This window comes from Triplophysa dalaica, chromosome 14 (genome assembly GCF_015846415.1).
Source record: "Triplophysa dalaica isolate WHDGS20190420 chromosome 14, ASM1584641v1, whole genome shotgun sequence".
Taxonomy (NCBI): domain Eukaryota; kingdom Metazoa; phylum Chordata; class Actinopteri; order Cypriniformes; family Nemacheilidae; genus Triplophysa; species Triplophysa dalaica.
This window is the reverse complement of record NC_079555.1, coordinates 14,594,935-14,619,013: the sequence shown is the minus strand read 5'-3', so window position 1 is coordinate 14,619,013 and position 24,079 is coordinate 14,594,935. Positions and strand designations below refer to the sequence as shown.

Below are 24,079 nucleotides of genomic sequence, written 5' to 3'. Positions count from 1 at the left end.
CTATTGCTAAAACCATGAGGTGGGTGAAAAGAATGGAAGATCAATTGCTTTCTCTCCACTTCATTGTCAGGCAAGGACGAGAACTTCTTTAGATGTCACATACAACTTTGTCTTGGGAGGGGTCTTTGAAAAAGCCCTAAGAGAACAATTACTCTGGATGCATAGATTTATCCTGCTCAACAGTCCGTATAGAGCAAGAAAGCGATGCATTCCAACAGTATATTATAAGCCAAGGACAGGACCAAGATTACTCAGAGAAAATCCTTTACTCAGTTAACGTATTCACGTTTGTCCTGGAATCAACTTTCTTTCAACTAGGCTCCAGGGTTTTCCATTAAAGTTCTGGTGTGTATGCATTAAACTAGGATGTGTCAACTGTCAAACCAGGTCATGAATAAAAGATGCCGGAGTATATCAATTTGAGACCTATTTAAATAAATATGTTCAAAGTAAACTATGACTCTAGTGATGTAACGGACCCTTGAGACTTTTGGAAAGTTTTTTTTTTTTCATGCCTATAACAGGGTAGGGAAAAAAATCAATGCTTTAACATCAGTCAGGTGTTAAAAGCTTGAACAAATAGATGGTTCTGAGACCCAACATGGTGACTGGATAAAGCGAACAAAGCCTATAATAATGCATTTTAGCAGTGAGGTTATGAATTGAAACCAATGGCTCTTCCCGCATTTGACTTTCATGGCTTGATAAATCATTGTGTGGGCGCAATCGCATCTATTTGCATTGGGACCGCCCTTTTTTACATATGCATGAAGGCACACCCCAAATACATATTCATTTAAACAACTCCACAAAAACTGACAAGACACCATTATTTCTTTGAAACTTGGAAATGCTATCAAGTGCGTTTATGCAGGCAACCAATAGGAAATCGGGGATTAAGAGTTTAAATAATTATGTTTATTGTGAAATGCTCTGTGGCAGATGAAACGGCTTGTAGAGAAAATAAATAATAGTGATATTTAGCAAAAAACTGCCAAAATCCATTAGACTGCTTCAGTGAAAAAATTAACTATGCAAAGCACAGCAGTCAATGAAAAAAGGCCTCCAGTATATTAAAATTAAGGACGGGGCCATAAAAGCACTACGCAAAACTCCAGAGTCCTGGCCTTGAGCCGCCCGCCAGGCCATCAAACTGCCTCCAGGTCCCTGGAGAAACAACAAAGAGATCCAACTGTGAAGCGATTTGGCGCAAGAGTGTTTTTTAGCAAGAATAAAGTGTTGCTAAAAAAAATGCCATTTTGGATGGGGAGCGTCTGATAACGTTCAGCTTACTCGGAGGATGGCGAAATATTGTCGTGTTTGCCTGCAGCATCAAAAAGACGAACCAACAAGAAACAACACTGAATTCAGATGCCGAGATACCAAAGGACTTTGCGAAGGCAAAATTGTTTTTTTGTCCTTGAAATCAGACTCCAGGTTTATACCACATACCCCTTTTGCTGGTGTACAGCTGAAGGAAATTGCTTTTTTCTCTTCCATTTTCTCAGGTTTTAGAGGTTTATTTTGTAGGCTGGGGGAGTGTCGAGGTTGGTCATTGACCTTAGCCACCCTGACAACATCGGCATTGTAGACTCTGGTTAATAATAAGATAGAGGTCTTGTTCTTTGATTGAATTTATCAGCTTGGTCTCCGTGAGCATGTCTCTTGTTTAAAACTCGCATCCAATTTAACAAAACAGCATTACCAAGAATCCCTTTGGAGTTCTCCTTCAGTCTACGAATTTGATCTTACATGTTTTTATTTGAAAGCAATGTCTTCCACAGTCATTCATTGAGTCTGATAGGAATTTTAACTTTTGTGTTTTACCAAATTCCATTTACTGAAGTCATGCCACTGGGTAGCCATGTTTGCAACACCTCTGGGAAGTTATTTACGTCATAGCAAGTCAACAGTCTTATCTCCTTGAATGGTGGAAGGCAGATATTTCTAAAATCGCTGGAAAGAATGACAAATAAATGTCATAATTCCCATCAATGATTAAACCTGTTATGGACCGTCCTATAACTTTGGTTTGCTAAATTTAAATTGCATTAAAAAGCCCTTTTTTCGAGGTCGCTTCATTAACTGCATGTGCAAAGGCTGGCAAGCACCTAACATAAGCCCCGCCTAAGAGAATAGTCACTCTTTATCGATTGATAGTCAGATCGTTCTACTGGAAGGTGGGACTTTCTCCACTAGAGCGGTCTTGCCCACCCAATGAAAATATTGTGCAAAGGAATTTTTAGGCGCACTGCACACTTGCTTTTAGTTTATTATAAACCGCATTTAAAAGTAATTTTGCAGTATGGTCTGATTCATTTATAATAACGGGATTTTTTGCAATCTTATTTTGTTCTGTTAACAAACGGCTATTATTTGCTTGCAATAGGCTAGATTTTTACCCATGGACAGTCAGTAGTGAGTGAAAGCTCCATCTTCCGAGGCTCCCGCTTCAGAAATAAATCTGTTTCCCTCCATCTCAAACACCCCAATTCATAATGTAGGTGGTAGCAAAACACTGTGCAAAATAGTTTAGTTTAGAAGCGCTGTGGACTCACGGACCTCATAAACAGAGCAAAAATAATGTACAGTTCACGGATTCAGTTTTTTGTGAAATTAAGCAACAGTCAGTGATCGTTCAGTGATGGGGAATGCTCTCATTCCACTTTATAGGCTTCTACTTATGTCTAGTATACATAACATTGATTTTTTTTAGGGATGCACCGATCCGATACTCTGGATCGGAATTGGGGCCGATCCGGGTCTTTTTTGCTGGATCGGGTATCGGACTGACGGGTTCTCTTCAGTCCGATCCGTTGCGATACCCGTGGATGTTACTCTACAGCTTCATAAAGGACTAACTATCAGGAAATTACCATAAACGTTGTCATGCACTGTATTCGATGTCATGTATCTTGATAGCTTTATGCGAGGAATAAACCAATATAGCATAAATAAAAATAAAATTGACCTCCGCTGGTCCGGTCATCTGTCAATCTCAATTCAGCATGCGTGTGTCCGGGAAAGCGGGTGCATTAAGCGCATCATTCTGCGTCCAATGGGCATGACTTTAAATAACGTAGAAGCGAATGTATTAAGCGGATCATTTTGTGTCCAGGATGTGCATGAGCGAGTTTGGTGTCTTTTATATTGTGATAGCTTTGTGTAATAAACAGAGATCTATTTGTTAAACATTTTGTAAGTATCTGTGCTTTATGAGACCACATTTTTGTTTTGTTTGTATTTTTAAGTTTAATACAGCACTTAATTACATTTAAAAAAAATCATACTTTTAAGTAAAAATACTTAAGTAAAGGAAAATGGTAGATTTTAATGTACTCATGTATTTAAAGTAAAACAAAAACATTAATTTATGGACTGTAGTGGAATAAGTATGATGTGCTTCATACTGTAGGAAAGCATTTTTTGTCCAAAGTACTCTGATATAGTACAGATATTTTAAAATGTACTTCAAAGTAAACATGCTTAACTATCCACCTCTGGGAATAAAAGTTAAAATATGCAAGTCTGCTTTGATCATGAAAAACAGTGCTAGTATCGGATCAATCGAATCGGCAGATACGCAGAATTCAGATATCGAAATCGGATCGGAAAGGAAAAAGTAGTATCGGTGCATCCCTAATTTTGACGATTGTTTATAATATTTTTTTTTTTTACTTTTTCGAACATTTACAAACATTAGTTTTGTGTTGCTTAAAACTAAATATGAACTTGTTAAGTTGTTTTTGCGATGTTTCTGTTATAAAAATGCAGATCGTCTTTTCTGTTGTTTTGACCGGTTTATTTCTCCAGTTCATTTTCTGCAAAAAATTATACATTTCATATAAAATTTGAGAAAAATGTTGTCAGAAATAAGCAATAGTGATAATTTTACCGCAACACATTCTTATCAGAAAGAAAAATGGTCTCTTAATTTATCACCCAGGATATCTGCTAGCCCACCCTGTTCAAAGGCCCCCCTCCTACTCGCAAAACCTCAAAATTTCTCCTTAATACAATATTTTAGAGCTTAATATTAACAGGAAACACATTTATGGACTATCAAAATTCCCAAATAATAAGAAATTATTGTGTTTCAACAACAATGCTAATTTTGTCAAATTTTAAAATATTGGTCATCTCCATTCCCCCTTGGAAGTCAGCTTGAGCCCCATTGTGGGCCCTGCCCGCCCTGTTGAGAACCACTGGTATTTGGGTTTCATGATTATTTAACCAATGAAAACCCAAAATGGTTTTATTTAATTGCTTGCAAATACAGTATTTTTCATTTTCTGGAAAAGGTTAGCACCTGACAGTAACTATACGACACTTTCTTTTTTAAAACACAAAAGTATATATGTGGGTCCTGTGTTGTTTAGTTAACAACATTTTTCAAAATATATTCTTTTGTGGTCTGCAAAAGAAAGAATTTCATTCAAGTTTGTAATGACATGCGAGTGAATAAATGATGACAGAATTTCAGTTTTTGTGTGAACTATCCCTTTAAGAGTTTTCCACATAGGGCAACACATGTCATTCACTGTTAATAACAAATATAATTTTTCTTCAGTTCAATATTCTATTCAAAATAGATTACACATTACCAACCAAAAACGAGCCTAAAGGGGTTTGTGATCCCATATCTAATCTAATCAACAAAGGAAGACCTGGCTGTCCTCAGATGCCATTCACAAGCGTGATGTAGAGGGGTGTCAAAGATAATGTGATCACTGTCTAGTGGGCTGGATGAGCAGGATTTAGGTTAAGTGCTTGACTATGTTGTATAGAGGTGTGTTTTAGGGGGGTCTTCTCTAATGGTTGGTGGGAAGGTTGCTTTATGGATTATGACGGCCTGCTGCAGATTGCAAGGATTATGGGATTGACCGTCGTCTTGCTCATGGATGGCACGAGAGATTGAGAGCAGATGGCTTTGATCTGCGTGTGTTTATCCCTCTGCCTTGTCACTGATCTCCGTCATCTCGTTTCATATTCCCAGAATGCCTTGTTCATCTCGGCCACTGAATCAAACCCAAATCCCCCTGCGACCCAGCCAGCTAATGGGAACCATTTAGGATGCCCATCCCTGTTTCTCTTTTATCACCTCTCTGGCCTACACAGATATCCTCATTAACCTTGCCTCAAATCTTTGTTGCACTATCAATACGTCATGTCCTTTTGCACCGCACAGCTACACTTTAACAACTGAGTCACAGATGCGTACACCTGATGTTATTCTGGTCTGTAATAAATTATGAGTAGATGCATCAACACGGCACCCCTAAACCACGTCACGATGGGGTCATGCCAAGGGGCCAGGGAAAGAACAAGCGTACATGTGTTCACACAATAGTCACATTAATTCAGAACAAAATGAATCACATGTTTAACTGGTAACTTGATCATATATTGAAGTAATAGTAGTAGTAATAATAATCATACAAAATTATTAATATTATTATTATAGAAATATATTATTATATAATATTTTTATTTCTAAAGTGTACCAGGAGTTATAGGCAGCTCTAAACGCAAATGCAGGTGTTGTTAAAGGTATAGTAAGCCCGCACGTGTTCACTGGGTCATTTCCACAGGAGGCGGTTAAAACAGGGTTAATCTGCTTTCTGTCTCTTCTATATACGCCTTCTGCTTATCTCTGCTGTCTAAAAGCTGTGTGAGGTTAACTTGAAAGCCAGAGGGTAGACACCTTCATAAATAACGTCTTAAACAGACTGAAATACACAAGCGCGTATTTTCCTTTTTCAGTGGAAGTATCTCATTTTAAGACAACAGATGGTTAATAGACAAATGCAGGTCAGCTGGTACCATTAAGAGTCTCTTGAAACTGTCAGTAAATAGCAAGTGTTAATATAATGATGGCTTCAATGATCGCTGAAGAAACATCTTATAAATAGAGATGTCAAATGCTTACAATTTATGATGAAATTTATTATATTATATACTAATTAAACACAGTCACATAATATGGTGACATATTTGTGAGGATTACAAAGACAAAAACATTGTGCACATAACACGCATCATTATATCATTTAACATAAGCCAATAACAATCCATTGAACCGAATGTGTCAATCCGTCCAAAGTAAATTCAATCTTTTTAAAGGCAAATTTAACTGCATATATTTTTATCGAGTTAATGTCTTTATAAGCAATTGGACCGAATGAAGGCATCAAATTAATGATCCTATTTATAAGACGACGTTCATTAATGTATCCTTATTTGAATCGCTTCATTACCAGCGAGGTCGATATCCGCAGGTATTTCATCCCCGCCGATGGGAAACATTGATTTTGTGTAGCGCGTGACGAATGCCAAATAAACAAAATGTGACATGTTGGACACATTGTTTACCCACACGTTATACAGTCCCTCAGTTTGAAAACCATGACAGGTAGAAAGTGAATAGATTTTTCCACTGTCTGACACAGAATGACAGAGCACAAACAAGCACCAACTTGGAACCGTGCACAGGAAGCTACACTTTGCTCCTGCGATCTGAAGATTGAAGTGCAGGACAGAGCCGTAGTGACACTTGTTTGATTGATGCGTGGACCATCACTTTGACAGGCATCTCTCTGCATGGGCTAAAGCGGTTACTGTAGATTCCTGCGGTGTGTTTGTCTGCGTGCCTGTGATTAAATGGGCTCACGACCCATCTCTGACATGAGGTCATGTGATATGCCTGGAGTATTACGCTGAATTTGATATATTAGTAAATGCAGGGCAGACAAATGATCTCACTTTATGATTGGTGGATGGAGATACACCAGCATCACTTCCTCTTTAGACCGGATTTGTCGCAAGTACGGATGCAGCAAACTAGTACAGTACAGTTAAAGACTCTCTTCGGATGATGTAAATATAATCAAATACATTACAAATACTGATTATATGTAAGTAAAAACTGAAATCAGAAGTGCTTCTAAACCAGTGTTCACAGCTTGCAAAGTGGTCTATAATTGCCTTTGTATATTTAACTTTGATAGGATATTGTTTTCTATTACAATGCAAAAACAACGTTTCATGACAAAGACAGAATCAATTAATACCTAAAAAAAATCTCTCATTTCACCAGCTGTTTACTTATTTTTACTTTGTTACATACTGTATATTCTATATAATGCTTTAATGCTTTATTTAATTTGATTGTTTATGCTTTACACAGATGCCGTTGTGTTTGTTTGAATGACATGTTTGTCTCTCTTATTCAGCCTTTACATTTGTACTATTCAAAAGCGCCCGTATCAAGGCTGCATTAAAGATTTTTTCACTTCTTACACGTCATATCAAGGGAGACAGATCAGGCCTTTTCATCAAGCCAAAGTGTTTAAAGTGCTCAGAATTCCTCTCAAGAGAACGATGTGCTAAAGTCGGTATAAACAAAACTTGAAGTTGTCAGTCAGGCATCCTAAATATTCGCCTCAATTGCCTGATAACTTTTGAAGGCCGATATTAAATAAAGATCACAAAGACTGATGCTTCAGCTTATATTAAACATGTGTTAAAGGCATGTTTTTCGCTTTCAATTAAAAAAATGACATGGCTCAGTTTTATATTTCTGAATTGCTGAGCATTTTTTAGTGCCAAAAATTCAAATATGCTAGCATTGAAATTCACTTTATTATAATTTAATCACATTTTACAGAGAAAATGACTGGTGTTGGTTATGCAAATACACTGTGAGGAATGTTGGGTTTTGAATGTGGTTGCCAGCGTATTGATAACCGGTTCTGAGTGTTTTTCCAAGGTCCATGACTTCTTAACAGCAATTCAATATGAAGTAATTTTATACTGAGTGACTTTCAGCTTCAGTGGTTGGTGTGGCAAAATAAAATTATAAATCACCGATGTGGCCATTACTACAGCATCTCACCCTCCATTCACTCTGCTGGCTCCCTTCTGAACATAAACGTATACGCTCCGATGTTTTGAGGAAGTGGAAGAAGTTGTCAGAAAACATTTATTTGATCGGAATACGATAGAAACGCATGGCCCTTTTCTGCCATCCCCGTTTCAAGAGATTTACCAGCTGATAACCGTCTGACCCTGAAGAGAGCACCTGCTCCACAGAACCTCGAAAGATCAAGGAGGAAATGTGGAACAAATCTCTTTTCTCATCTAAGTTCTCTTTCTTTCGTGCTTATGAACAGTCTAAAGCTTAAGTGAAGCTCTCGGTCAAATTACAAATAGTTGTCATTGTTAGCGCTCTCTGTGGGTATCAATGGAAAGATCCACAACAAAAAAAACTAAAAAGAGAGAATTATTGTTTGGATTTTGTTCTTGCATAACTTGAATTAATGGAGCTTTTAGTGACTGTACGTTTCATTAGCGTCTCCAAAATATCCTTAGGAGGAAACATCACAGACAGACAATTGTAGATATACAACAAGAGTATTGAGAACAAAAATATCTCTTATAATTTGACAGCAATGTATCCCCACAGAGTTTAATAAATGATGAATGAGTTATGATTATTGTTTATATTTGTGTGTGTGTTGTGGGAGGTTTGTCTGTAGTCCTTTTATGAAATATTCATCTATTACTGCCTGTTGTCTCTGACAAAGAATCGCATGTAAAGACAAAAGACACGTCTGTTCTGATCTAAATGTTAACGTCACAAGCCGAAGGAAAAACTCACTATCAAAGTCACACGAGATCAACATAAAACGGCTCGATTTGAATGCTTGCTGTGTGCGTTTGCCTCAAAGAATCTATCAAAGTGCTATTGTTCTTCAGAAAGACTTAATGTTCTAAAACAACAGCTCCTGTGTCCTCGGCAACATTACCTGAAGCCATCAGAAATAGTTGCTACTTGGATCAGCATTTTTGTAGTTGCTTGAGGCCATCAAGCCTCTGTCACGAGTCATTTTAACATCATGCTTACTTTTTGGTGTTATTTTATAGGAGTAAATTTGGTATTTATAATAGATATTCTTAAAGACCCCCATGTTGAAAATCAAGTTTTTTTATATTGTTGATATGGTGTTTTTAATATGATTTAAGACAAACCATGTGCAAGTTTATAAGTTAAAACCATTGCTGGGTATTCTCTTCATAAAACTGCAGTTTACTAAAGACGATTTAAAAATGCTCGACCACAGGGGGGCTTTAAAGGGCTAGTTCACCCCAAACTAAAATTGCTGCCTTTCCTCACCCCCTTGTCATTTTAAACCGGTGTGAATTTATTTCCTCTGCAGAACACAAAAGCTATTTTGAAGAGTATTGGCAAACAAAAACCGTTGCTCCCCATTCTCTACTATTGTATTGACACTAAACCATTTCAAATCAATGGGGACCAACAGGTTCAGTTACCAATATTCTTGAAAATATCATCTTTTGTGTTCTGTAAAAAAAAGAAAGCCATACATGTTTGAAATGACATGAGGGTGAGCAAATGATGACAGAATTTACATTTTGGGGTGATCTCTTACTTAACCAAGTCATTAATTTCTTTAAAGAAATATGAATCTTGTTAAATATGATGGTTAAAATATGTAAAAATAATACATCAAAAGACACCTATACATTAAGATTGACCTAAATGAGCAAATGTACCCACTGCCAGTTCCTTCTTCAATTTAATTAACTCCGAAATGCCCACTGAGTTCTAATATGACCTCTGACCCTCCTCCCACTCCTGCCGTGCACAAGATTGTTTCTGTCTTGATCTGTTTTCTTAACTTTTGAAAGTGTCAAACATCTGAATAGTCTGGGGAGGAAAAGAAAGCAGCACGCCGCATGGCCCCAGCAAGACCTCGTAGTCCAGAAAATAGTCCATTTCCGTATACCGACTCTTTGATATTGCTTTCATCCTTTTATCTCCATCTCCATGCTTGTTTTCCCCTCCGTGTTTCTCCACATGCGTTCTGCGGCGTTGCACTGATTTGATTTCCCAGCTCTTCTTTACTGCTCTGCGTGACTTAATCAGAATGACAGAGTCTCTGAGCCTGGGGAAAATCTCTCTCTGGCTCTCTTTTCCTCACTCGGCAAGTTTGCGCTGGCCGTGACAAACTTGCAGTGGCACCGTTCCTTGTGTTGTGCTCTTGTACAGATCCTTGTCATACACACACTAATGGGCAAACACACAAAAGGTTTTCCTGTCCCACACCGATCGTTGACATTCTCTCTTTATCTCTCGATTCGTTTTTCTGAATTTTACATTATTAATGCACTAAAAAGTGGTCTGGCACATTAGAAAAATGAACCTTTTTCAACAATGAAGGATTGAATTTAATCTTAAATTGTTCGTCCTGCACTCACGGAGTCTTGTGATTTTATAACAGTCGTATATTATAAGACAAATAAAATAGAATGTGAAAGACTAACAGCTTGACAAGACGCATGTAATCTTTGAGAAAAATCAAGGTCATACAACATTTGTACCATTTCTGTTGTATTGATTTATTTCCAGTATTTGAGATCTGAAAAATACAGAGCATCTTTTCTGTTGTTTGACTTGTTTCTCCAGTTTTCTTTTTCTGCAAAAATAGATAGAAATTTGGGAGAAGTATTGTATTGGAGGTCACAGAATGAAACAAAAACTACAATTTTACCTAAATGCATACCTACTAATAGTATTGGAGTAGTTTTTGAATTTTAAAAAGAAATTGAAATTTAATAAAAGTTATATATTGTCCGTGGCTGTTAAGGTATGTTCAAGTATAACACCATGGCCTTGTTACGCACAACATGTAGTTGGCTTTGTCTTCATAGCTAAACCACAACAAAGCTCAGTTGAACTTAAAGGAAAACTGAAGGTCTCTTGGGTTCCTTGAAGAATTATGGGGAAAAAAGATATCTCTTTTAAAAGACAAAAATGAGATTAAATGAAGAGCATATTGAAACTTTTTTTGCTGAAGGCTTATGCTTCTTTATTCCTAAAATAAAGGGTCATTTCAAATCTGAAGAGATGAGAGCATTACTAGATCACAAACTGTGCTTGGATGCCAGGAAACCAAAGTTTGAACTATCCTTTTAAGACAGCACGTGACCAAGAACTATGTTATATTTCCTGCCATGAACGAGCACATTTTGTGCCATGAAATCCCTTTCTAGTTAGGTAGCTACTGTTTTTAGCCCAAAACAGCCCTTCTGCCCCATTCCCGTAGGATCCAAATCTGTGCCACGATTCCCTGTTACCAAACAATATGGGTTCAATTACACGCAGCTGTGCTGCAGTAAATATAAGGTCATTATATATTAAAACGGACCCCTGGAAACCCTTCACACATTCAATTTAGGTGCCTAATTGTCCAGCATTCACAGCTAGCGCTTGACCCTTCCGCAGTCCGGCAGCGAATGCCAGGTCCGTCTGCCATATCCCTGTTTCGATTCGCCCGCAGCCCCTCTCCCTTACAATTACAGACAACAATACTCACACCTGTCACTGTATGGATGTCTACAGAGCACACTGGCACCTGTCGGCCTGTCTCTTTTTCTCTCACAGAAAAATCTCACATCTCTCACCAGCAGCCTCGGTTGCACGTTTGGGGGTCCCTCTCCTCTTCTGACCTGTAAACACTGCAGGAGGTATCTGGAGCTAGGGAGTCTGATTCCGTCTGACAGCCCCTGCCCGACGTAATGTCTTCTGCCCTCCCTTTGCCTGCCATCCCCCTGCTCTCTTCCACTCGTCTAAGCATTTTAATGACATATGCTCGCAGGCTTTCTCCAGTGGCGCTCATACTAGCAGAGCGTGTCTTCCTCTGAGCGAGGTGTGACGAGGACGGTAACGGAGAAAGATGGAGTAATGCGGACTGATTTTCGTTCCGTTTTCATTACAAGCAATGACCGGGGAATGAAAACACATTTTGGCTCCTCAAAGCGGGTAATTTGCCTCTGCGATAGCTGGGTCTCCATCATCTGACCATCTTTTCATCTCTTCCGGTTCCTGTTTATCTTTTGATCATACTCTTTGGTGTTCATGATGTTTATTTCTGCACACTGTGCTTTTCATTTTTTTCATCACAGGGTTTCACTCATAGTGGCCCATCATAGGAAGTTTAGGTTTAAGCTGTAGGAATGGCTGTGTTGGTCACCTACAGTATATACATCTTCACTGCATTTAAAGTATTTCATTTAAAAATAAACATTCTGCCATATTTTATTCACTTTTGTGTGGTTCAAAACCTGTATATGACTCTTTCTGCTGTGGAACATAAAAGAAGATATTTAGAGAAATGTCTCGGTAGAAAAATAAATATTGTTGGGTGAACTATCCCTTTTAATGAATTTGCATTTTAAGACCTCTTTTGGCCAAATATTAAGGCACCATTGCAATCCCAGAATGCATTGTGCCAAAACAAATCTAGTATAGTCTAAGCAAATAGGACGTAACTTACATTTTACACAGTGAAATAATGTTTACAGTATGTGTGCTATGTACAGTATGTGTAAATCTATCACAGTAGCACATCATTAGCTTTGGGCTCATGCTAATGCAAAAAAGGTCTGCTTCACATGTGCCGTTTTCTCCAAATCAGTTTACTAGGTTCTGGAACTGAGCCTCTTTTAGCAAAGATAAATACAAGCCACAAAAACACACACACACACACACATTACCATCCATGTCCTACATAATTTTGGAGCAGGGTAACACTGGAGCAAGCGTTGTGATGAAAAGGGTCCCAGCGGTCACGCTCAGGGCTAGTTTATGACGCTGTGGCCCATTCCGCTGTCGTGCTGAGTGGCTCCCACCTCCAGGGACCTTAGGTTGAAATCTGGATCAGGTCTCCACCGGGCCCGGCTCTTCTGTTGCGACATCATTAATTCAGCAAAGAGAATTCCACCATACAGAGATACCAAATCACTTTAGTTCTCTATTTTTCTCATGCTTTCTGCTTTCTTTGTTGCCTCATCCTTCTGAAATCTCCATCTTATAGTTACGTCTCTGTCGTATTTTGATCTCTGCTGTGCTTTAAGCATTTGAGTCAAGGCATTAAAGCTGTCGGGACTAATAAATAATATGTGTAATATGTTATGACCTTTTCTATTGTGATGCCTTAGAATAAAAGACATACAAACATACAACCACAAAACATCTGTTATGACGTGCACATATTCAAATAATTTCGCGTCAGCTTTTTTTTTCATTTAAAAAACATCTAAAACTGAGTTTACATATATCCAAATGGGGATGCATCTGTGGAATCATGTCCTCACATCAAGCCACCAAAACAAATGTATTAAAAAGCACAATTTCTCTTCACTTTTGACAGGTGACAGATGCAGTTTTACTAACAGACGGAGACTGGTTTGTTTATAAAAAAAAACATACACATGAGCACTTTTAATATAAACATAGCAATATGAAAAGAAATATTAATGACTATCATCAGATCTCAGGAGGCTTTATTGATAAACATTTCCAGTATCGTCTTTGTTTCAGATGTTTCTCGTAAACGTCCTTTGGAGTGATAAAAATAGACAAAAATAAGACAACTGCTGACATGCAACGAGCCATTGATGTGGATTTTGTAGTTTAGGTCATTATGGTCATGAAGGAAATGTTAGAAGATCACTTGATATCTTCAACATTTTTGTATCTAGGCAAATCTGAGCACAATTATTGATTTATAGATTTATTCACAAATAAAGAGAACAAATAATGATGACATCAGGCAATTATGCGAGCCAGACTCAAATTCACTTTGCCCACCTGAGCAGCACGGCGCTTTGTGTGCTCTGACAGCCATATAAAAGGCTCTGCTGATGTCTTTACATTCATCAAACCTTGAGCGTTTTACTTTCCCTGTGAGGAGAATTGGGGCTTGGGTGGCTCACGTATCTATTCATCATCCTTTCTCATTAGAGCCGGCAAACATCGGGGTGCCACCCCTCTCCTGAACGTTGCCGACGCGCTTGCCCCCTTAATTGCACCCGAGCCTTTTGATGGGGTCCGGTTTCCATTTTCACCTCAGCGGAGTCAAAATGATGAGCGCGATAGAGGTGACAAAGAGTACTATGAAGTAGACGTATTTTCACTGAGGACGCCAGAAAGAGCACAGGCATAAAGAGCCCCATAATTCATTTCCTTTTCTCTATACCCCTCTCATCTAACACCCAGCATGCTGGAAGTGTCCTCTGCCTTTGTTGGCCATGTCTGCCGTTTTTCAAGATGAAAGTTACTTGTTTGGCAACCTTCAATCGCAGAAGAACTGAAAGATGCTTCAATGTGCTCCAGCTCTCAAAGAGTGCGTGTCTTTATCTGTGTGCATACAACGTGCTCCTGTCTGAGAGTCAAATAGGTACGATTCATTTAATCCAATATGAATGAGATGTATGATCCATATTACTTTTAATTAACAACATTGCAGTTAATATGAAATATACAAATATAACAATGAGATTAGTTTGAAGTTATTTTCCAATGGAAAACATGCAAATTAGGGATGCACAATATTATCGGCCGGCCTACTTGGCATATAAATTAAATATCGGTATCAATCCGATATGAAAATGTATGCCAATATGCTTAGCAAATTAAAAAATGACATGTTGATTATGTGTGGGCGTTCTGACATGAGCGTGCACTCCCAAAGACATCAGCTGTCACATAGCACATAAGTACTAAAGTTTGTTTTCGTGACGTCTGAACTGTCATTGTGTTAAACACACAAGGTTTTAGGTTAAGCCGGTGTTCTGACATTTTGTTCTACCATTAAGAACCCTCCTTATTTTTCTTAACTTTTTAATTTACGAAGTATTTTTATTCAATGACTGTAATAAACATCACATACTATTTTACGTATTTGAACACAGTTTAATAAAATATATGCTCTAGCAGCAGTAATATAATAATTTGTGCATGGAGTGTATATCAGCTCATACATTCATAATGGCACTACATACCTTTATTATGATACTGCACATCACTCAGACATCAAGACGACCTCACACTGCTAAATCCTCCATGCCAAGCATTCACAATATAACATACATTTGCAATTTCAAAAACGTGATAAATCAGAAAACTGTGAATATATTTCCCATTGTGTACATTGACAGATGGTTCTTTCACGAGAAATCCATTGTTTTCCAACAAAGTATGCACACAGAGTAGTGTTTCTCCTGTAAAACAGTCTAAAATTTGGAGCCCACGCACACATGATTCATATTTCACAAGCACACAATAAGTTTGTTATTTTACAGATGTGTTGTAAGTTTGTCAGCTATAAGATAAAGTTATAGCAGCACAGTACTGTACATTCGCTCTATCAGTCAGCACACCGTCTGCAGGTATTTATGAATGTATATTATGAGGACTAAAGCTCAGTGTTTATGGCAGATTGCAGTGTGAAGTCTTTCCGTGTCGCCCATCACTGAACATACAGCAGTCGTTTACACTGATGCTAAGCTACAGCTAAAGCTATTGACCGTTAAAACAAGTGATTTCTTTGATCTTATCTTAACGATTTTCAATATGTCTGTATGGAAAAAAAACTTGGTATCTACTTGTTAAATAGTTTTTTTCAGAGACACGTAAATAAACAAACGATTGTTTATTTATTACAGACTAACAATTTTCGGCAAGAAGTGGTTTGAGAACCCTAGTGCCCACTTTATGAAATGCCATGATAGAAAAAAAAATAAGAGAGACCCAAAGTTTGTTCTATGATCATCAAAAAAGACTTATAGACTTCCAGTATATCGGCAAAAAATTAAACACTGTGCATCACTAATGCATATTCTCTAGGGTTTTAGAAAAGATCTTAATAGACTTAAACGCTATGCTCAGATTTGCAAAGATACTATAAAAGTTGTTTCGATAAAAACAAACATTATCATTTTATTAATCATAAAAACAATTATCTAAACAATGCTATTTACAATATGTTAAACATATACATCTATGATCTAACTGAATATCTGCAATTTACGATTGCTGATTTATTCAAGCTCATTTAAGTACATTTTCATTCTTCTTAATGATTTTCAGAAGAAACATTGAAAAAATATAAAGACAGAAAACCGAACAGTCCATCACGACACCAGAACTACCACAGATGACCTCTGTTATAAAAGTACCTTTCGCTCATGACAAAAAGCTTGAAAAAATCTAAATGTGAACACTGCCAGAACTTGAAACGTCAAGAGCAACCATAAGATATTCAGTAGTTGTTGCTGACACCCCAGAACATCCTGGTAACACCGTGATATAGGTGAATTCACCTCTTACATTTTTAAAACTGCTTCCATGCTTGTGTCAAAAGGCCACACTGGCACATCATCTCTGTTAGTACCTTTAGACTTATAAACCACAGGACTAAATGTGATTTATCTAAAGTACAGCCTGCAAAAATGAGAAAACAACGGCCCTGTCCAGCTGTAATCTGCTGCAACAACCTCACACATGCATGATTCATTACACGTGTTATGTAGGGAACAAGAAACATCATATTCCTCTACAGTATATACTGTATTTGTATGAAGTATGTCTTAAATTTTCATATATACAATACTAAAACCTACACTGTACATTTTTACTGTAGTCATTTGTGTTAATCCAATTGATTTCTTCAATCGATTTAATTTTACAAATAAATAAGAATATACCTTATGTGAGTCAGTAAAACTCAAACCCTTGCAAAAACTGGAGAGTTGAGATTTTACACTGTATGTGCTAAACTGTTAAAAAAACAGCTAAGCTGGTTGGCTGGGCTTAGCCAGTTTAAGATAGTCCTCCTTTCTTGGCAAACCTGGTGTTTAACTGGTTTAACCCAGCGGGTCAGTTCACCAGTTAAGACAAACTCAAAAGTGGTCAAAGTCCTTTAAAACCAATCCAGGCAAGAATTTCCAACTATTTCCAGTTACTTCATGTGTGACAACAATTCCATCGCTCTGTAAGGGGTTAGATGTGTTTACCTTCTGAGGTATTGCATTTGTATGCTCTTAATCAGACAACAACTGGATAACAGCCTGTGAATCCCCTCAAGAATCCCATCTTGCTCGGAAACCAGTGACTTTTCTACACACATCCGGAAAAAACACATTCTTCCATCCTTTTCTCTCCAAGAATCTTAGAAACAGCTCTTCGCAAAGCAATTTTCATTTCTGTCCTAACCCAATCTCTCTCGTATTTTAATCTCAGCACAGAAACAGGCTTGTACATACTGTGCGTTCAGCCAAATGAATTCACTGTTACATATTATCCAAAGCATTCATGCCCTGCCAAATCCAAGGCAGAACAAAACAGTCTAAAACCGGACGCATTCTGTTGAAGAAACAAAGCCTCTTGATCAACGATAACCCAACATCACTCTCATCAGCATCATCTCCTAATAAAACTACCCTGACCCGGTGGTTTGTGTGTAATGTGTTGACCGCACCAACTCTTTTTACAGCCTATCATCTTCCTCTCTCACTCAGGCCCAGATCTTTTATATAGCTGCAGTCCACTTTGCTGCTATTATACTGCCCTTCATGGTAACATCATCACTTAAGATAAGGCTTCAATAAACTGCACTCTCTTTTAGGGGCACTCTGCTCTTAATCCAATCTCTGAACGTTAGCACCTTTATCACTGGTCTTCCCGGAGACCCTCGCCTCGCCTCCAACCCCCATTTCCAATAACAGATAGACCTTTCTCTGGCCCAAAGTTAACTCCTCTCTGTTCAGTCGAGCTCCAAAAGAGCCATTGAGAAGTTGATTAAATCCATTTTAAGTGGTGATTCCTATGCGGTGGGAAGTTTTTTCTCTAGCGCGTGAGGGCAGGGCCGTGGGGAGCTGGGCCGTGGCCAAGCGGCCACGCGGCACGCCAGCGCTTCCCGCCCGGCTCGCAGAGTCCCGCTAATGTCCTCAAGGGAGCGAGCGGAGACCACTGTCAACTGGCCCGGGAGGCTCGCCAGATTGAAACCCCTGCCAGCACGTTTGAAAGGATAGCAAATCATTTAGCCACCCTGATGGCACATTAGCATTTTTTCAGTCGCCGCACTGGCGTGGAATAACTCCACACTATTAAACTCTATTTGAAGTCGAAGCTCGCAGGATGCCGCCGTTAAATATGTCTAAATAAATAACCGTGGAAATAAATAAATAGGAGATCTCTGTAAAAAGGATCTCAACAGGAACCGAATGTTAATGCGCATAAAAGCCTAGGCTACGCTAATTTTAGTGTGGCTCAGTGTTTGCCCCCCTCACAGAGAACCACTCCGATACACAAAGGACGAAGCCCAAACTGAGGTACAAATGTTTTCAATGCAATAATGCTGCGAACAGGGAGGCTGAAAACTATGAAATGACAGAATAGAGGACGTGTAGGTGTGAGGAGAGCAAAGTCTTTCGCTGGCTGGTTTCAAAACTGCTTTCAGAGCTCTTTTATTCCATGGGAGCAATCAATGAAACCAAATAGTTCATCATTTATTCTTTGAATTCAAATGAAACATTTGTGAAATGTTTGAGAGGATCCAATGGAGGAGTATTCTGAATCCATACACAAATAAAAAGATGTAGTAGTTTATTAAAGAATGCATTCTGAACCATTTGAACGAACCCATGACCTTGAAATAAGTTGAGCATGAAAGAAAAAAGAAAGAAAGTAAGGAATGAAAGAACTAAATAAATTCACAGCCTGTAATCCTAGCGTTAGCAGGCTAATTAGCAGAATTTTCATGGATGAGAGATGCAGACGTGTTCGAGACAGCAGCTATTAGTATTCCTGCAAACAGATCTGAAAACAGTTGAAAGCACTGCTGAATCAACAAACTTTCTGGAAGTTTGGGTGAAGAATTCACTGAGGCTTTCTACTTTTAAAATCATGTCCTGAATAGAACATCTATCTGACACAGATAAAGAACAACCAACACAACAGGCCTCCGATAAACCACTTGGCGAGCCCCGCCAGAGATTAGAATCATACAATATTTACTCATTAAGGTTTTTGATTTTAATATTCATTTGCAGTGATGGTATAGATTCACTTATCGTTTGCAGTAAAAACTGAATTTTAGTACATTATTGTTTATAGTTCAAAAGTTTAAGAACCGCTTACAGACCTGAACAACATGAAACTTTGGTTAAAGAATTTTTTTTATTCCCAACCATACCCACCAGGCCACATCAATCATACAAACGCACGCGCTTACACAAATATCTTCCTGTTAGCTTTCATAGTTCAGGTGCGTCTCGCTGTCTAGCCATTTCAAGAGTTTGCCCCAGGAACTACTGTGCAATTTCGGCTACATGACAATACTGTTTCATATTCATAATGGCAGGTACACACCTTATGTTCAAGTGCTTTTTTCATCCATGATTCCCAGAGCAGAAGTTTAAAGTCTGATTAGCATTTATATTGCCAAGCTATGGCTCACGACTGTAATTGGTGCTACAATGCAACTCCCCACTGTTACCGCAAACATGTACTCGCATTTGTACAGGCCGAAGCCGTCCATTGTGCGAAGTGTGACACCAGACGGGAATGAAGTGAGAGTGAAGGGACCGTGCGGTTCATTCAGGCGTAATAATGCTGCTGTTGAAGAAACTTCCACCAAATCTTCAACCATTGTCAGTTTGACGGTGCAAAAATTGTCATGAGTAGCATACAAAAATATTTTGTAAAAATCAATTATGTCGATTTTTTTGATTCTGAAGTTTTCGAATGATGCTGTTACAGCAAAGAGGATAACTTGACAATACCAACAAACCACAGCGTGACTGATAAGATGTAAAAGTTAACATGTATAAATATAAAGTTTAACAATATAGTTGTGTACAATATTTTCCATTTGTCTATGCCATCAGACTATGCCAGCTAAAACAGGAACATCTCTCCATCTGTTTCCTCCATGCATTAGGTTGCAATTTAGACAGTATTAATCTGTGCCATAATCTGTTGCAAAATCCTTGTAGCGTTCCTGGGAGGCTGACCCTCCCTGACCTCAGAACCTCTCTCTCGCCGATACAGTTTCATCGAGAGAGCCATACCCCTCCCTTTGGCACTCCCAACCCAACCCTTCGGCTCTCCGCCCATCCTCAAGGAATAAACAGAAAGAGTCGAGAGGAGGCTTGGCAGGTGACCTCATGTGCACAGCAGCATCTGGTTGAATTACTTAACATCGCGCTCAGCAGATATGTAATCCCACATAATGCCCATTTCTCAAAAAGTGCACCAATTTGGGTAAACCCAGCAATTCTGCTCCAGGGCTCGGAGATCTCCACAGGGATATCGTGGAGGGCAGAGGGTGGGCACAGGTCAGGGGTGTGGGATTGGATGAGAGAGATGAAGGGTTGGGGGGAGGACAGGGATTGGATTCCTCTACTGTGGATAAGAGCACAGATTTTATTAGTGCAGCTTAATAAAGTCCAGTAAACACATTTTGTTTATGCACAGAGCCTGTCTGCAAAGCTGCTCTCACTGGATTTCAGAAATCAAAGTCAAATGACCGGCCATCTTCTCTTACATTTACATTTACATTTAGACATTTGGCAGACGCTTTTATCCAAAGCGACTTACATTGCTTTATCCTATACATTTTACATAGGTATTTGCAATCCCCTGGGATCGAAAACTTTGGAATCCAAAACTTTGTGAACACTTTGTGATTTTATTTTTTACTTGTAAGGATAAAAATGTATGAAATGAATACATATTAAATATACATTACTTTTGTGTGACCATTTTTTTTAATCTACAGTACATTTTATTACTTTTAATGGGTTATCCAGCCCTGGACATAACAAAATAATATATCTATTCAAAAGCTAAAACTTTTATTAATGAAATCTCACAAACAAACTACTCGGCACAAATAAAATGTAAAATGTATTTTCTCCATTTTCTTTTGAAACACTATAACTTCCAAAACAAACAAAAAAAAACCCGTTCATGGAAACACACCAGGTAGACTAAGCAACACCTGCACACTGTATGAATCAGTACACTGATCTGGGGTCAGCTCTTTTGAATCAGCTGTCGATAAAGAACAACAACAAGGATGTAAGAACACCCTTGCCAGTTCGAATTTCTGCGTTGCCATTTGCAACCGAGGAACCATTTCCAGAACATAACCGTTTAATCCAAGGATAAAAAATGTCCCAGCCTAAGAAGAAAAATGAATGTCGTGGAAAAATATGAAATTAATTAACCCTGAAATATGACTGAGATGTAGTAAATCCATTGCTTCTGATCGGATTTGGCCCGTGCGCGTGTTGAGAAAGGATTTACGATGTTGCAAATAATGACTCGCCAAGACCGACAAGGGGAAAAACCGCTCCGCTTTCTAATGCAAAACACATTTCAGATGTTTGATTCCTCTGATATGTGTACGAGGCAGCAGAGATTTGACCATTTTAATTACCAGCCTGCTGAGGTGCAGCTTAGTAAACGAGAGAAAGAGAGAGAGCGGCCAGACTAAGACCTGCTTTCCAGGGTTAAGACACAGCTTACGCTCTTGGCTGTGTGTGGACTTATCACCAGAAGAGTCCAGAGGAGCATCTGCCTCATTTATCAGAACAACACGGCCGCGGTAAGAAGGGATGGGGGGTGATGGAGGACGAGAGAAATATGGACAGACACAGGCGGATACGGCACGAGTCCTCAGATCTATGTCGCACTGCCCCCAGTGGACTTGAGCGTGAGAGGAGAAGAGGGAAGCTGGAGAGAATCTAATGAGATACTCTATAGTCTATAATGTTATTGAGTGTTAGATGGGGGATGAAACCTTTTCATGGTCACAGGCAGAACACTACATTGGAAATATTTCATTGTAGCTCTTCTTATAACATGAATGGACGTCAAATCCTTCTGAATAAAAACAGGTGATCACATATATAAAAAAAAAACCTGCGTGCACAGACAATTTGACCTGGTCATGAGTTTCTTTCTTTATCCGTAAAAAAAAAATCAAATACAAATGTGAAATATTAGAAACAATTGGCACTGCCATTATAACTATGTTAGTATGACAGGCGGAAAAAAATAGAAACACTAAAAAACGAACGGCAAAAACATTCGGACTCGGATTGACTTCAATAAACAGAATATGTTTCCAGACATCTCTACCAAATAGTGGGAAAAAAAGGTAAAAATTATCTGAAATACTTCACAGAAATTGAATATAAAACACAGATTTCCCTTGTGAAGCCCAGTGACAGAAAACAGATAAAGAGAAACATAAGGGTTGTATACAAACAGGAGAAATAGAAGTGGACAAATTGAAACCGGTTGAGAACTGCTGCCTCTGTGAAAGTGAGCAAACTGTAGGAGCACAAAAGCGAGAAAAAAGGGGAGGAGAGAGAAGGTGTGCGAAAGGGAGAGAGAGAAAGAAAGAGAGCGAGAGAGAGAGAGGGATGAGCTCTCGGACAGAAGGTGTGCCTGTGGTGCAACAGCTTTCTGAGCTGCACAAGGGTGAGCTTCTGCCCGCCTGTGTGCCATCAGTTAGAGCTTGTCACCAGGTATGTGTGTGTGAGAGATAGAGTGAGCAAGTGTACGAGAGAGAGAGAGAGAGTGTGCCCTACATATACCCTCAACTCTTGACAAAAACTCAATACAGCCTTTCCAAGCTCCCAGCGCAGCTATTGGACTTTTTGTCATCCTCTCACACTCACGGACACATTTCTTCTCATCTGTCTTTTCTCTCCTAAATATATTAGAAAGATTTGTTTCCTCTAGGTTATTTTTCTTTTATATATTTACTTTGCTGACACAGGTTGGCTCTTTTAACGGCAATAATTTGTAAAACACAATTTAGCTTTGGGGAACTTGCCATCCCCTGAGGCAGGAGCTGGGCGACAGGAGCGCCTGCTGTTATCTTTTGTTTACCTGCCTGGGCTGGACTGCTTTCACTTTACAACAACAAAAACTACATCAGCTCAACTGCTAAGCAAAACAAGAGAACTTCTCCCGCTTTTTTCTGTTAACGAAAGCTTTAAAAAGTAAAACGGGAAGGGTATCAGACAGACTGTTTGACTGCATTTATATTGGCGTCAAATGCGTGTTATTTACATGTCGAATAAAGAACTTTTGTAATAACATTCCTTTGCATTTGTGACGTCTAGGAGCTTAGAGCTGACAAATTTTGACTATTCGTCTTTTTTTAGCAAATGAACACCCTAGTTTTACAGGCTGTAAAGTCAATGAAAGTAGCGATATTTGTGTTCCAATTATGTCTTTAAAAGACCATCAAATAAATTGAACCTTGCACTTCTATTCTTTACCAGAAAGGCACGTAAATAAAACCTCCTCACAAAAAAATCCTATTTGCCGGACACATGGCAGAGCACACTAACACTGCTATAAAAACTAGATCATAAAGCTGACAGCCTCCCGGGGCATGATCTACAAAACAAGGAGCAGAGCGCTTCGTACTTCACTCCCGGTGTCGCACTAAAAGCAGCGGTGCACTTTTTCCCAAAGCGCTTGCTTCAATACACGTGCTAAGTTACATGTTTTCACCAGGATCTGCTCTCGCAAGCGAGGGGTCTTGCAACGTTATGATGGGATTCGAAGAGAGAAGTTGATGGATAAGAAGGTCATAAAGTCTGCCATCTTCTCCCAGGTTTTGATGCATGTCTCCCTCGTAACCGTGAGGAGAAAAGAGTAAAAAGACAACAAAGTACAGCTACAGTACAGGTCAGACAAAATGCTACTTTCTAAGTACACAAACTCTCTGCGAGGGGACGGCTGTGCTTGTAGATTTTGGCACGGCGTCTCAAATTAGGTCTCGGGGCACAATGCTTTCAGATGCATACGAATTTCCGTTACTGGTTCACTGGTTGCTTCAGAAGAGGACAATAAACTCAATGTATTTAAGCGCTGCCAAAACTTCCCATGCCGGCGCTCACGGTGGGAGTGAGACGAAGACCCCTCTCGGGGGTCTCCGCAGGCAGCCTGCGATTCATTCCGATTGTTTTTCAAAGACAACCACCTGGCGGCAAGCGGCAGAAAACATCCATCAGCTAATACCGAGCCCCACTGTTTACAGACTCAAGGAATGTCTAAGAATATCCGCACGAGCGAGGGGAGCTTTGTGTCCGTTCGCTGGCGGCTAATAAGGCTCTTTGTGAGCTGAATACCCTTTGACATGCCTTCAGTTCAGGGGCTTGGTACAGCATGACCTTACAAGCG

At 39.0% G+C, this 24,079-nt stretch overlaps 1 protein-coding gene across 5 annotated transcripts in view; it reads right to left on the bottom strand.

The window, feature by feature from the left end:
- kirrel3b (kirre like nephrin family adhesion molecule 3b) overlaps positions 1-24,079 on the bottom strand; it is a 181,900-nt gene that overhangs the window by 157,241 nt on the left and 580 nt on the right. The gene's annotated exons all lie outside the window — the stretch shown is intronic.